We start from the raw sequence: 13,399 nt of genomic DNA, 5'->3' as shown, positions 1-13,399 counted from the left end.
ACCATAAGATGTTGAGGCTTGAGAACCAGGCTGAATGCTGCAGTGCCTGCAGCCTTGTGGTGGGGCTGAGGCGTGCTGGCAGCAACCTTCCTGGGCTGCTGGGCCAGGTAGTGGGAAAGGCTGCTGTGCCTCTTCTCCTAACCAAGGCCTCTGAAAAGAGGGATTGGGGTTGCTGGGGTCTGAGTCCCACTCCAGTTTCCCCTGTTACAGTATTCCCCAGCATTGCCCATATTAGCTATTGGGAAATTCCATGGAGAGACATCAGACACGAGCTTAACTCTCAACCCTCCTTTTGCTGTAAAAGGGATTTTGTGTGCTAAATCAGATGTAGCCCCACATTAAGACTCTCAATGCTGCCCAACAGAAATGAGAGCCTTAATGTAAAAAAGTCAGACCCTCTGTGCCTGTAAATTTTGGTCTGTCTTTTAGAGCCATTAATGGTCGACAAATTCACTAGGAAAACTAGAAAAACAAATTGGAGCTCCTGTAAGGAAAGTGTGCTGGAAATAGAGGAGCATGTTTAAAATACTTGCCATATTTTGGTTTGCTGTTGCTGTTTTGCACAGTGTGGCTGGCTATGGGTGCCCAGGATGGCTGTTGGCAGCGCTGAGGGAACGCAGGGGAGTGAGGAAGTGCTGGCTCTGCTGGAGGAGGTGGCAGGAAGTGGAAGGGTGAAGCCACAGCAACGTGCAGAGCTCTGTCAACTCTGTAATAACAGGGTTGTCTGCTTGAGCTTGGCTAGATACCAAGTCAAGGTTTTATGGTGTGAATTCATCTGCTGGCTTTTCCCTGTATGTGATGTAATGCTCTCTGTGAGTGCGATATTTATTGCACCCAGCTCTGTAGCGGGTACGTGTAGTCAGAGCCGGCCTCAGAAAGTTTGGAAACAGCTTCTCGATCTTTTTTTGCATCCTTTCAGCTGACCTATGACATAATTGGTCGGCGCCCTGGCTCTCTCCTTCAGCTCCCTCTTCCCTCCTTGCCCCCTCCTTCCTCCTCCCTCTCCCAACGGTTTGTCAAACTGTCATGCCTTTATCTCCTCTCGCAGGCTTCTCGACAAGTCACAGGATGATTTATGCCCTGATAACTTCTGCTTTTAAAGGCTGGGCTAAGAAAAGCAGCCTTTGCAAAAACAACTTTTGCAGGAGGTGTGGGGAAACCCACCCATCATCACAGTCAGCAGGCAAAAGCACCGTCTTAGCAGAGCCGGCAGGAGAGCAGGGCCGAGGGCTGCCTCCCTCCCCATCCTCATCGGGCGCCCAAAGGGATGTGGTGCAGGGAGGACGGGTGGGAGGAAAGCCTGGGCTGGTGAGTCCCAGCAGGTTAAGGAGCACAGGGTGTGCATCGCTCATTTTCCCTGTATTTCTGCCCCGATATGCCCTGCTCAGCATCCTGCAGAGCTGGAACCTGATGTGCACCTTGGCAGCAGCTGGGGGGACCAGGGCTGCACTTTTGCACTGTTGGTGGTAAGGTCTGTGCTTTGCCAAAGGAGGAAAATATTTGATCATTACGATACTGCTTTCAACATTTCATCTACAAGCTTCCTCAGTGCTGTGGCTCCAAGGAGGCCAGGGCTGGGGCAGGCAGCTGGACCTGTGATCCCGCTGCACTGGCCACAGCATTAGGCATGCCAGAGCTGCAAATGCACGTGTCTCCCTGCCCTTCATTAATTTCTGACTGTGAGGTTTACCCCAGAGCTGCCCAAAGGCACTGCAGCTGCACCAGGGAGGCAGGCAGCAACTTGCCCCCATGGAGCGGGGCTGCACCTGGGGACATCTGTGCTGGCATTATGGACTTGCCCAGTTAAATGCTGCTGGAACTTCAGCGTAATGGCAATGCACCCTGGAAGTTCAGATGTGGGTACAGACTGTGTTTTTGTGTTTTAAGCACCATGGAGTTAAACCCTTAAATCAGCTCCTACTTCAAAGCGCTCCCACTGCAATTACAAGACGAGAAAGATGAGGTGGGCACTGGCAAACACAGAAAGCATAGGAATATTTTTGCAAGATCTAATGTATTTAAATTGTTCTTATATGGTGAGTTTATAATTTTCTTTTTATTTCGCAACTAGGAGAGAGAAGATTTTCTTCTAGCTGCTTGATTAACGTGGGTCTGAAGCCATTATGCCTTCCTGAACAAAAGCAAGCAAGCCATTCCACAACTAAGACCAGCACACTGAGTTTCCTGGGGTGGAAAAAACACAAATAAATAAAAATCAGGTGTTGAAATGAAAGCTGAATCCTTACTTTAACTGAAAACTTTGCAAGTAATACAATGAACACAGAGCAGGGAACAATTTAGGTTTATGTAAAGATTTTTTATAATTCTTTTTTTGGGTGGTGTATTTGATTTCTCAGAACAGTTTTTTTTTTTACTTCTGAAAGACATGGTTGTACTTGCCTAAACTCCTAAACAAACTAGTTAGACCTGAGAAAAGGTTCACAGCAAAATATTAATTTAGTTGAAACTTGCTTGGCTTTGGGTTTCTTTACAATCTCTAAGCTCAGCCCTGGTTCACTGAGAGGTTTGCAAAATACCATGAACTTTTAGAGGGAACATGGACTGATTTATGAGTCTGCATGAAAATCCATGTGAAATTTGCCTTTCGCATGACCATGATGCAAAAATATCTTCTTCCCCCCTCAACTCCTTCCTGCGGCACTGGATAAACAATGATGTGTTTTAGCTCCCATTTCTGCATTGAGTCTGCCCAGCACAAGCAATATCTTGCTTGTTTCCTTATAAATCACCAGTGGTGCTAACAACAAAATGTTCACAGCTCCGGGGTTAGTACTTGTTCATTTGTTGCTGCTACCATGAGCCATGAAGGATGAAAATGATGCCGATTTTGATTTATTTTAACTTGACGTTAATGCTGTTGTGCACATTCTGCTCTGGATCGTAACAGCTGAAGACAGACTGGGGCTGCATGAAGGCCTCTCAACATCTTGTGACACATGCCAGGTTGCAAGAGGGCGTTTCACTGTTGCATCTGGGTGCATGCTTGGGGCAGTGCCGTGGGATGGAAATGGCCAGCCATGTGGGGCCACTGGGGTGCTCGCTGCAGTGCAGCCCCGTGGTCCAGCGCAAGGACAACTGTGGCACATCCAGTGAAGGGTCTGTGGGGCAAGGGCCACAGGTGGTGTGCTCTTCAGGTTACTTTCACAGTCAGTGTCTCCAGCAGGGTTGGATCTCTGCTCTCAGCGCAGGAATAGTGCAATCTTTGTTTAGGAATAAGGGATTCCATAGCCTTTCTTGTCTCCTATACATGTGCAGATGGTTGGATTCTGACCTCATGTCTGGGTGGCTTGTTTCTCCATTTCCAAACTGTGTGAAAGACTTTATCAGTCATCTGCAGGCACCAAGACCTACCCTGGGCTCAGGACAGTCCATCCTCTTTCAAACAAAGGGCACCTCTTCCCTCCTCTGTGCGCACAAGCTGCTCCCTTCAGCAATCTTTGCAAATGCAGCCACTTCTCAGGTCCAAGAAGCAGCTGTGTAGTGGCCAGTCTCCACGGATTTGACAGCATCCTGCAGTGCCAGCCACAAGGGCTCATTTTTAGAGTGCTGTAAATGGCCCATGGAAAGTTCTCGTCCGGCCCATGTTGTCAGAGAGGAAAGGGTAGGATGCTGCAAATGAAGTGACAGCAGACTGCAATGGCTTCAAGACCTCTTGAAAGGTGTTTGACATTGGAAATTCAGTGGAAAATAGTCTGGTTACAGAAGAAGACCAAGTCTTTTTGTATCCCAAATATACAGCTAATTTCCCCCTTACCACAGGGATTGAATTCTCCTTATTGTAGGGAAAACACAGGATAAAGAAAATGTTGTAGAATTTTTTTTTTAACCACCAAATGCTTCATTTAAAAGCTAAGTTGAAAATTACTTCTCCAAATTGGAAAGGCCTTTCCATTTCACATTCCAAATTAATTTACAGTAAAACAAATTTGTCCATTTGTAATGCTGTAGGGGAAACACTTGGAAGTCTCCCAAGTATTTTGATTCAGCAGATCTGACTTATATCTTTCCCTTTTTCCCATCCTCAAATTTTCGCTTGTTGATTTGGTTTTTTTCCATTCCTTTATGAGGTGGGATAAATATTAAATATGACACCAATTCAAATGGGACCAACAAAATGGTTGTCACTCAGCTCTGCTCAATGGCTACTCCTCCAGCTCATATATCAGCCAGAAGGATCACTGCAGAGTTGGTTCATTTCCCTCTGTGGTTTGTCCATGCAGATGATGTGGGTTAACCTGGGAGTCAAAAAACTGGAGCTGATCCTAGGCCCCTCCTGCACTTCTGAAGAGCACAGATGTGTGGAGCTTACAGGCCAGCTCACAGGTCATTCCCATTATTGGAGATCTTTCGTTAGGCTGGTCTTACTCTTGATATATCGTATTTCTTCTGCTTCAGAGTTACTTATATTACTCCACTGTTTATCACTTTGTGGTTTTATTTTATATTATCCCTGGCCCATAATGACTTATCAGGCTGTGAACACATATAACGAAACTCAAGCTGGATTTTTTCTGGAAGAGCTGCAAACAGAGCTCAGTTCAGGGAATTTCCTGATCCTGCATGCTTCATAAAGGTGTGAGGCAATAATTCAAGCCAGCATCTGACTTGGTCTTGTTTGTTGCATGAAGTTAAAAATCCACAAAAAAAGTTCACAGCAATTAAGGGTTGGCCTTGAAAACATGACAAGAGGGTGCCAGAGCAATGGAGAAGTGAAGAGTCTTCAGGAACAGAATATTATAGATCCTTTTCTACTTGACAACTAATTGTTCAAATAGATACAAGAAGAATTTGTAATAGAGTATAAGGTTAAATAATAACTTGGTGATAGTTGATAGGATGAACATATAGTCTGGAGTTACATTAGATGAGTATAAAAAGACACTGCCATGGAAATTTGTGTATGTAAGTGATAATAGAATGAACTGGATCAAGATCAGCACATGTGCATTAGGAATTTTGTCACATTGAGTGAAAGAACCCTACTTTAGGGGTAACACTCTGAAAGTACAATTGCTTTGAGGGCAAATCTGTCTTCAGAAATAAAGGATTGCAGGAAAAAAAAAGAGCAATTTCAGGCCAGGGTAAGCTGTTTTATTTGTGTCTACTCAAAATATAGGAGTGTTTTATGTCAGAGGAGCTTTTCCCAGTGGGAATGAATGAGAAACCCTAATGGATAATAAATGCTGGGGGTCAGGAAGTTTTCAGACTACTTTTACAGTGTACACTGGCTTTGAATGACTCACAGTCCTTTACCCTTTTTGTTCCAGGGAGCATGCATCACCTTCCTATCTCTCCCATAAATGAAATGTAGTGGCAGAGCTTTCAAAGACCCAGAGGGTCCAATCTGGAGGTTTAAGTCTTACGTTGGATTCCAGATGAAAATCTAGAGAGGATCTGGCAGTTTGTAGGGGTCTGGTTGTTTGAACTGGAAGTCAAAAAGCCTGGCAGGAATGTGGACTGAACATACCATAAATCCTGCTGGTCTGAAGGGCTCACTGGTTTCTTAATCTTTAACACACAGCTCCTCTCTGGCTTTTACAGGTGTTACTTGCTGTGAGAACACAAGTAGGGATTTTGAGAACACTGTTCCCTGCCACTGTCATGAGAATTTGGATGTGGGAGCAAGGGGGGACATCCTTGCTTGTGCAATCCTTCAGGCCCTTTACAGCATCCAGCAGTGTCTCTGGTGGAGTCTTCTGTCAGGCTGTGAGCTGCAGTTTGGGAATGCCTCTCCTAGAGCATCAATAGACTCTGTCATATCTTCCCCATGAACCTCAGCATTTGCTGCGGTGCCTGGTGAGATCCACAGCCATGATGACCTTCTAAGGTCATCAGATAAAATAAAATCCTCCTGGATGAATCCTTACACACATTTCAGCCTCAGAAGGGCTCCAAGGGACCAGGGGATGATGGAGAGTTTTTAGCTATGTCCAGTACCTTCGTGAAGACCAGACAGCAAGTGACCATGAAGGAGCACAGGTACACATGTCAGTACTCCTGTCTGCCTCAGGTGTGAGCTTTTCCCTTTCCCTTTCCCTTTCCCTTTCCCTTTCCCTTTCCCTTTCCCTTTCCCTTTCCCTTTCCCTTTCCCTTTCCCTTTCCCTTCCCCTTCCCCTTTCCCTTTCCCTTTCCCTTTCCCTTTCCCTTTCCCTTTCCCTTTCCCTTCCCCTTCCCCTTCCCCCTTCCCCTTTCCCCTTTCCCCTTTCCCTTTCCCTTTCCCTTTCCCTTTCCCTTTCCCTTTCCCTTCTGGGAAGAACTGTATAGGAGAGCTGGCTGAAGCCAGGCCCTCATAAATGGAGATGTCCAAAATATAGAGTCACTTAAAAAAAAAAAAATTAAAAATAGGCACACAACCTGATCTTTTGCTTCTTCCAACTCCTAACTGTTAAGTGAGGATAATAAATGCTTTCTCACTTTATAGAGCAGTATGACACTAAATATATTTTCAAAGGTGTCTAATGGAACAAGGATGACTGCCACAGTGAGAACAAAAAAGAGGCTTTCTCATCAGTTTGTGTCTCTGTTCTGAAAACTCCCTGAATAGCTACTGGAAAATTGCCATCACTTCACACAGAGGATACCAGATGAGAGGAAGGGGAACCCCTTCCTTTCTAGGGATTCAGGTGTGTTTCCCCTCTGCAGCCTGAGCCCTGACCCTGGTCCCAGCCTTGCCTCTCCCTGGGGCCAGCAGTAATTCAGCGGGCTCTGTCCCTCCAAGGTTTGTGAGGGGGTCAGCCCCAGCTCTACATTCCTTTTGGGTGGGGGCATGGGTTAAATAGGCAGTCTCTTAGTTGACCTCTGGTTCCTCCCACATTGCATAAAGCTGGCTAGGTCATTCTGCTGTTTTGGGGAGGGCTCTGACAGCAGTGTCCTGAGCACAGAAGCCTACAAGGCAACAGAAAAAAAGATCCCTCCCTTGGCATCAGTTGAATATCACAGGAGATTTGTTAAATCTGTGCATAGCTTTTCCTCTTATGGAGAAGTGCTCAGCCTCACTCTCCTTTCTGTAGGTGCAGAAGCCTCTCACCTCCGTGGGGTGGTGCCAGGGGGGCGACTGATACTGGGTGGGCGCAGACATGGGGGCAGTCCATGCCTGACTCATCTGAAGAAGCGTGAGCAACCCCACTTCCTCTCACATGGCCTCGTGTGCATGAGGGAGGGAAGGGGGAGTAGTGCTAGGGTGTTGATATCTTACTGTTGTATTCCTCATCAGATGGCCTGGTGAGCCATCCTCCAGGACTGTGAATGCAAATCGAGAGAAGGGTGCTAAATCAAGGAATGAAAAAATAACGAAATAACCCTTGCTGTTTCCCTGTGTAGTGTTGGTAATCACAGATCTTGAAGTATCCCAATGCTGCAGAGGCAGGTGAGAGTAAATAGCCTTGTTTAAGAGAGGAGCTGATAAAGGCATGGGGAGATATGCTTCTGCCATCACTGTAGACATTACCTGGAGATAGAAGAGGTGCTGGCCAAGATCAGCAGCCTTCTGCCTGCAAATGCAGCTGGGGAACATCTTTGTCCTGAAACAAGAATGTTCCTTTGTGAGAGAGCCTTATGGGTTGCATGAAAGGGCTGAGGCTGACATGCCTGCAATGGGTGAGAGACAGGGCTGTGACCCTCTGTGCCCTTTGGGGTGGCACAGCCATGCTGAGAGACTCGAATCTTCATACCACTCATACCACGGGGCTCACTGCTCAGAGCTGACAGGAGTCTGGGCTCCGGCTGCCATGGAGGTGCCCTGAATGAGGGCCAACAACCCAAGTCAAGACATTGCCCTTTGAAAACCTGCTGCCACCGCCACTCGTTTTTATAGTCCTTTCCCCTACGGTAGTATAAACAAGCTGTCATCTATTTTTGAATGAAAAATACTTTTGCTTGGCTCAGTTTCACGTTGCACGGTTACTATTTGCTGTCGCGGAAACTGCTGCAGCTATAAATAGCCTCACCACAAGCTCCTCTCATCCGTAAGCTCAAGCACTCACTTCAGAAGAGGCAGGCGAAATTAGGATCTTGTTTTGAAGGGCTGAGTGTTCCAGCAGAGGTGATGAGTGGGGTGCTGGCACCCCATGTGCTTGAGCCTCCAGTTGGCTTCCCAGCAGAAAGTGCAGGGTCTAGAAGCCCAAAACCCCCTTGCTTGTCACCCAGGAGATGATGCTCATGTCAAGAGCAGAAGATGAGAACTGCCAGCAGCAATGCCTTGCTTCCATGTCCCATTGATGGAAGCAGGGCAGCACTGCAGTCCATGGTTCCCATGTTCCTGTCAGCTTCTTGCACACAGCTTGGGAAAAACATCTCAGGAAGGCCACAGTCCCACCTCTCTGGGGCCTGGCTGCCTTGGAGTGGGTGATATAGCCCCCACCAGCCCCAGATGGGACAAAGGACTGTCCAGAGGGGATGCCAGAGCACATATGCATGCACTGACTGCACGGTGGGAGCCAAAGGTTCAAGTTGTCAGAAAACTGGTCATTTCTATGGCTTTTTTTGACTTGGTTTTCTTTCAGATTTCCAAGTAAGACTGGTTTAGATGAGAGGGCTGAATGAGCCTTAGGTCTGGAACAAGGAGAGAAGGGGAGGGCAGGCCCCATTTTGGGGTGAAACAGTGCAAGAGTGACATCTTCCCTGTACACACTTGCACCTCTCTAGGCGGTTGCAGAGTCCCCAGACTGCTGAGAAACCACACAGCAATCACAGGCATGTGCTTCGCAGGCGTCTTGCTCAACCTCTGGTGCCAACCAAGCATGAGACACATCAGACAGGTTTCATACACTCCCCTCTTCCTGCGAGAGTTTGCTTTGTTGTCCAGGGCTGTTGTTTTCTCTGCTCTGTTCGCTCTGCAGTCCTGCCTTGGCCTCCTCTGTGGTGACAGCTGCATCCTCCCTGGTGTGCCGCCACTCATGGTAAATGTGAGCCGTGGGCAGGGGACCTGGTGTGACTTGCCCCAAGGTGGAGTGATGCGGTTATGCTCGTCTGGATCATTGCCCACGCCAGAATAAGTGCTCTGAGCTGATGATGCCCTAGATAGAGCTGGGAGTGAACTTCTGAGAGGAGAGCTTGTTTTGACTGTAGGCTGAATGAATATGGTGACTCATCTGAGTTCCTAAAAGCAGAGAAGTGTTTGTTTCCATACAACGTGAAGATGCTTTAACTTAAAGTTCAAGGTCTCTGGCTGCAGTTCCACATGCATATTTGACTGCTGCTGAGCAGGATAGGTCTCCCTCCCTCTCCTGTCCCCAGCCTTGCAAAGTCCTGCCCCTGCCTTGATGCATGTCTGACCACCACAGTGAGCTGTCATAGGGAATTTGACCCAGCAGAAATTGTCCCATTCCTCTTTATTTTAGCCATCTCAGTCTTCTGTTGGTTTAGCTCCAGTATCAGGAGTGAGGTAAAAGGAAGCAAGGCCTGTCCTGGGTGGCAGACAGCCTTTGGTCAGCTTAGCCATAACATTTGGTCAGTGTCCCTAAGCAGGGACCCGCACCATGTCACTGCCGCCTGCCCTCACGTGGTGTGCACAACGTGGGCAAAGCTGGCAGAAAGTGCAGCTCCCTCATTGCCCAGGGCTCGGGCACAAGACCAGGGAGAAGCAGGCCTGCAGATTTATTCCTGAGCCCTTTTGTTATTGCGATACTTTACTTTCCCAGCCAGACAGGATGAGAAACAAATACCACCAAAATACGATGAGAGAGGCTATTCTTGAAGTGTTTATAGCCCAGCCTTGCTGGAGAATGTTTGGCTGCCTCCCAAGACAGCCAATTCTCACTGTGTTTCCAAGCCAGTTTCTGAACTTTTGGGCACTTACCCAAACAGAATCTGGACTTTTTGAAGTTTGCTTATCTCTGTTTACAAGGGCCTCCTGCGAGGGTGAGTCAGGGAAGGGCAGCCAAGGTCAGGGGTGTGAGGAGGGAGTAGAGCAGGGAAGCTCTGGTGAGTTTTGCATATGCCACACGTGAGAGCAGTACCCCCATGCAGTCTGAATGCCCAGCTCTGGTCTGCCCGTCTATAGTCAGCCTGACTCTATCTAGATCTCATCACTGCAAGAGGTTTTAAAAAGCCCTTAAGTCCCTCAAGCATTTTTAATTTGTGAAACTGAAAGTCAAAATGATGAGAGAGGGAGAGGGAATTATGTGCCGATTGAATGAGTAGGGGATGATTGGAGCTGGAGCTTCAGACCAGCACCCTCCTGCAAATGCAAAGGTGAAAGCTGTCAGTTCTGGTACACTTCTGCAAAATAGTGCTTGGCCTCAGCCTGCTTAAGAAAAGCAGCTGCTGCCCCCAGCTTCCTTTTCTCTCTTCTTTTCCAGACAGTCAGCCGTTACTTATTAATTTGAAGGAGATTCTGCCTCATTAGTGCTGGAGAATAGCAAGGGTTTGCTAAATTCTCCCAGTTTTCTTTCTATTCCAGGTTGTTTCCTGCGATGGTATCTTGGGATTTTTCTGTTTGCTTAAATATATGATGTGTGAGATCTGTATCAGTTTAGAAAGAATAAAATCCAAGGGAGATTATGGTGAGAAATGATCTGCATGTTTCAGTGAATTTGCAGTCGGCAGAAGTACTTTAAAACAATAGTAACCAAAAACTTGTTTTGTGCACTTAAGGTGAATTATAAACCAGTGAGGACAGAACTAAATAAAATATATGCTGTTGATAAAATTCTGATATAATAATAATGCTATTAAAAAGTTATTTAATTGTATGCAACTATCCAATATCCTCAGTTGCCACTCTCAATTACTGACATTATTAGTCTAACATTATTGTATTCAAAATGTAATAAAATATCTCTGTTAGTTTGGGAGCAGCCTCATCACTGAGAAAAAAAGATGTTTCATGATGCACTGAGGGATCAAGCAAACACAGCAATTTTATTCTATTAATTGGCTATCAGGGCAAATGTCAACTTTTTATGAGTAGCAAGCGATGTCAATGCTATATTTGTTTAAACTTATTGCTGTTTGAACTGATTGAGCCACAATAAAAACCCCTTTGTTTTTAGATAAACATTTTTTCTTTATCCTACAGGGAGCTCGTTTTGTTTAGCATGTGCCATGAACAAATTTCACTGTGTTGCTCCTAGTAAAGCATGTCTGTTTAAATCAAGTAAATTAAATGTAATCCTGAGATTAAGGAAAAAGCTGTATTTTCATTTGGAGCAGCTTGTTTTCCCTAGTTGATTTTGTTACAGTTTTCCAATGTTATGTAAACAAATAGTTTAATCAGGAACAATAGTGGGGGGAAACCTTAACTTTCCTTTTTCCTCTACCAGTGGAAATAAATAACATATGTAATAAAGATACTGAAATTATGAAACAATACTGTGCAAAAGATAACACAGTGATTATTTTCAGTTTCAGATATGTGGCATGAGCCACAAAGTTCAGAAGCAAGGTTGCAATTTCACAAAGATTAAAGTGTGGTAACTGGCCCCACTGAAATCAGAACAGTAAGAAACAGGCCCACAGGCTTCCTCCACCCAAAAAATCCAACTAAGTCCTTGACACAGTTGAGAAATCACAACTGATGTTGCAGTCTGCTCCCCACTTTTTGGATTTCAGTCTCTCACACACAGAGCATTGGTTAGCCATAACCAGTCACGAATGCAAGTGCGTGCTTGTGCACATGTAGTCCAAAATGAAAGAGCCTCCTGTGAGCACTTCTATCTCAGGGAAGAGATGACGGGAGTAGATATGTGACTGATGTTAGTCATGTTGCTTAATTCACTGGTGGGAGGCATCAAGATGCTCCTTAGATAAATGCCATGCAGGAGCCCATGGATCTGAGCAATCCTTCAAGTTTTGCTCTCAGCGTTTCACATGAACCTGCCAAGAAGACGCAGTCAGTGTAGTTACTTGTTACAGTGGGAATAGAGATGGATCATGCTGAAACTCTTTAAAAATCTGAAACCTGTAACCCAGTTCCTGCCTAAATTTAGCACGGTGCATTGTGTGACAAGACACTGACTCAGAGGAGTTACTCATATACTTGAGTCTTTGTGAAGCTGGTACCTTTCTGGTGACCTTCCAAACTGTTGCCTCAAGAGCCACCTATTGTTAATTTGTGCATGCAGCTTTTCTGAGAAGGTTTTGCTGAAAGAAATTTGAATGGAAAGCACTGTTAACATACTCGTGCCCAGCCATAATACATCATTTCTGAGTACACTTTATTGCCACTTAAACACTGTGGTTAACTCATAGTTTTATCTCCAAGTTCTTGAAAAAGTCAATGCCTAAATTAAGTAACCTTTTCTTGAATGGGAGGGAAAAAATGTGCTTTTTAAGGCTTCTGCATAAGTGGCAAGCAGGGCCTGTAATTTTGCATATGTTCCGAAACAAAACAAACATTTTATTTAAACTTTAAAAATATCTGTGTTGATTCTGATGTCCTGTGGTTTTGTATTAATGTTTCAGAAGTGAGCTTTGGGATTTCATATCTCATAAACAAATGAAGTGGTAATTCTCTTATGTGGATGTTTTTATGGATAGGTGTTTTACTAAACAAATTAAATTGTAAGTAAAGATGGAGGCTGATGAAAAATTACTTTCCCTCTGTCTCCCATGGTACAATTTGTTCTCCAGCCATCCATGGAGTCTTACGGGAAATCAGAAAATCTGGGTTGCACAGCAATAAAAAAGCAGCACATCCATTTTTTTCTGGCCTATCAAACCTCTGTAAGAAGTAAAAATTCAGATTTTTTTTTGTTATGAAATGAACAAGATGTTTTATTTTCCAGATTGTTATGTTTTATTTGAGTTAAAGTTTTTCCTTTAACTGAGATGTCCTTAAACAAAGGCATCCTGTGTCCAGGGTAGCCTGGGGTGCCAGACCTGCCTCGCTGGAGGGCTCCGCAGAATCTGAATAGTAGTTGTTTTTACTTGTGTGCATTACCTCTGCCTTTGAAAGACGTATGCCATGTCCGCACTCTACTATTGCCTCCCATCCATTTGTTTAGAGATTAATCTTCCCTTTTGACAAAGGTAATTTTTAAACTTCAGAGCCGGGCAGCCCCTCTGTGCTGTGATGCGATGCAAAGGACGTGAGCTGACACCAAGCAGCAGTGGCTCCAAGGAGTCTCTGCTGGTGCCCAGGGGACAGCAGAGGAAAGTGCCATTGCTAAGGCACAGCAGAGCTGCTGCAGCCTCCCTGGATGAGGGAAGCCAGGAGGGAGCCAGCCAGGAGGGCCTGAGTGGATCTGAGCCGCCGGTTGATGATGGGAGAGGAGGAGGCAATGCGCTGGCAAAAATGCCTGAGTCCTGCTTGAAGCTGCATTTTCACCACACAGAAATGATGGGCCTGTTTCCCTCAGGACCCTTGTTAATTGGTTTTGTTTAAAAAGAATAAAAAGCAAAGTGCTGACAGGGTATTGTTGGCTGGCATAATCAGGTT

The sequence above is a fragment of the Lichenostomus cassidix genome, chromosome 2 (genome assembly GCF_008360975.1).
Source record: "Lichenostomus cassidix isolate B80296 chromosome 2, HeHo_3.0, whole genome shotgun sequence".
Taxonomy (NCBI): domain Eukaryota; kingdom Metazoa; phylum Chordata; class Aves; order Passeriformes; family Meliphagidae; genus Lichenostomus; species Lichenostomus cassidix.
The sequence above is the reverse complement of the archived record's forward strand: the minus strand, read 5'-3'. Positions refer to the sequence as shown.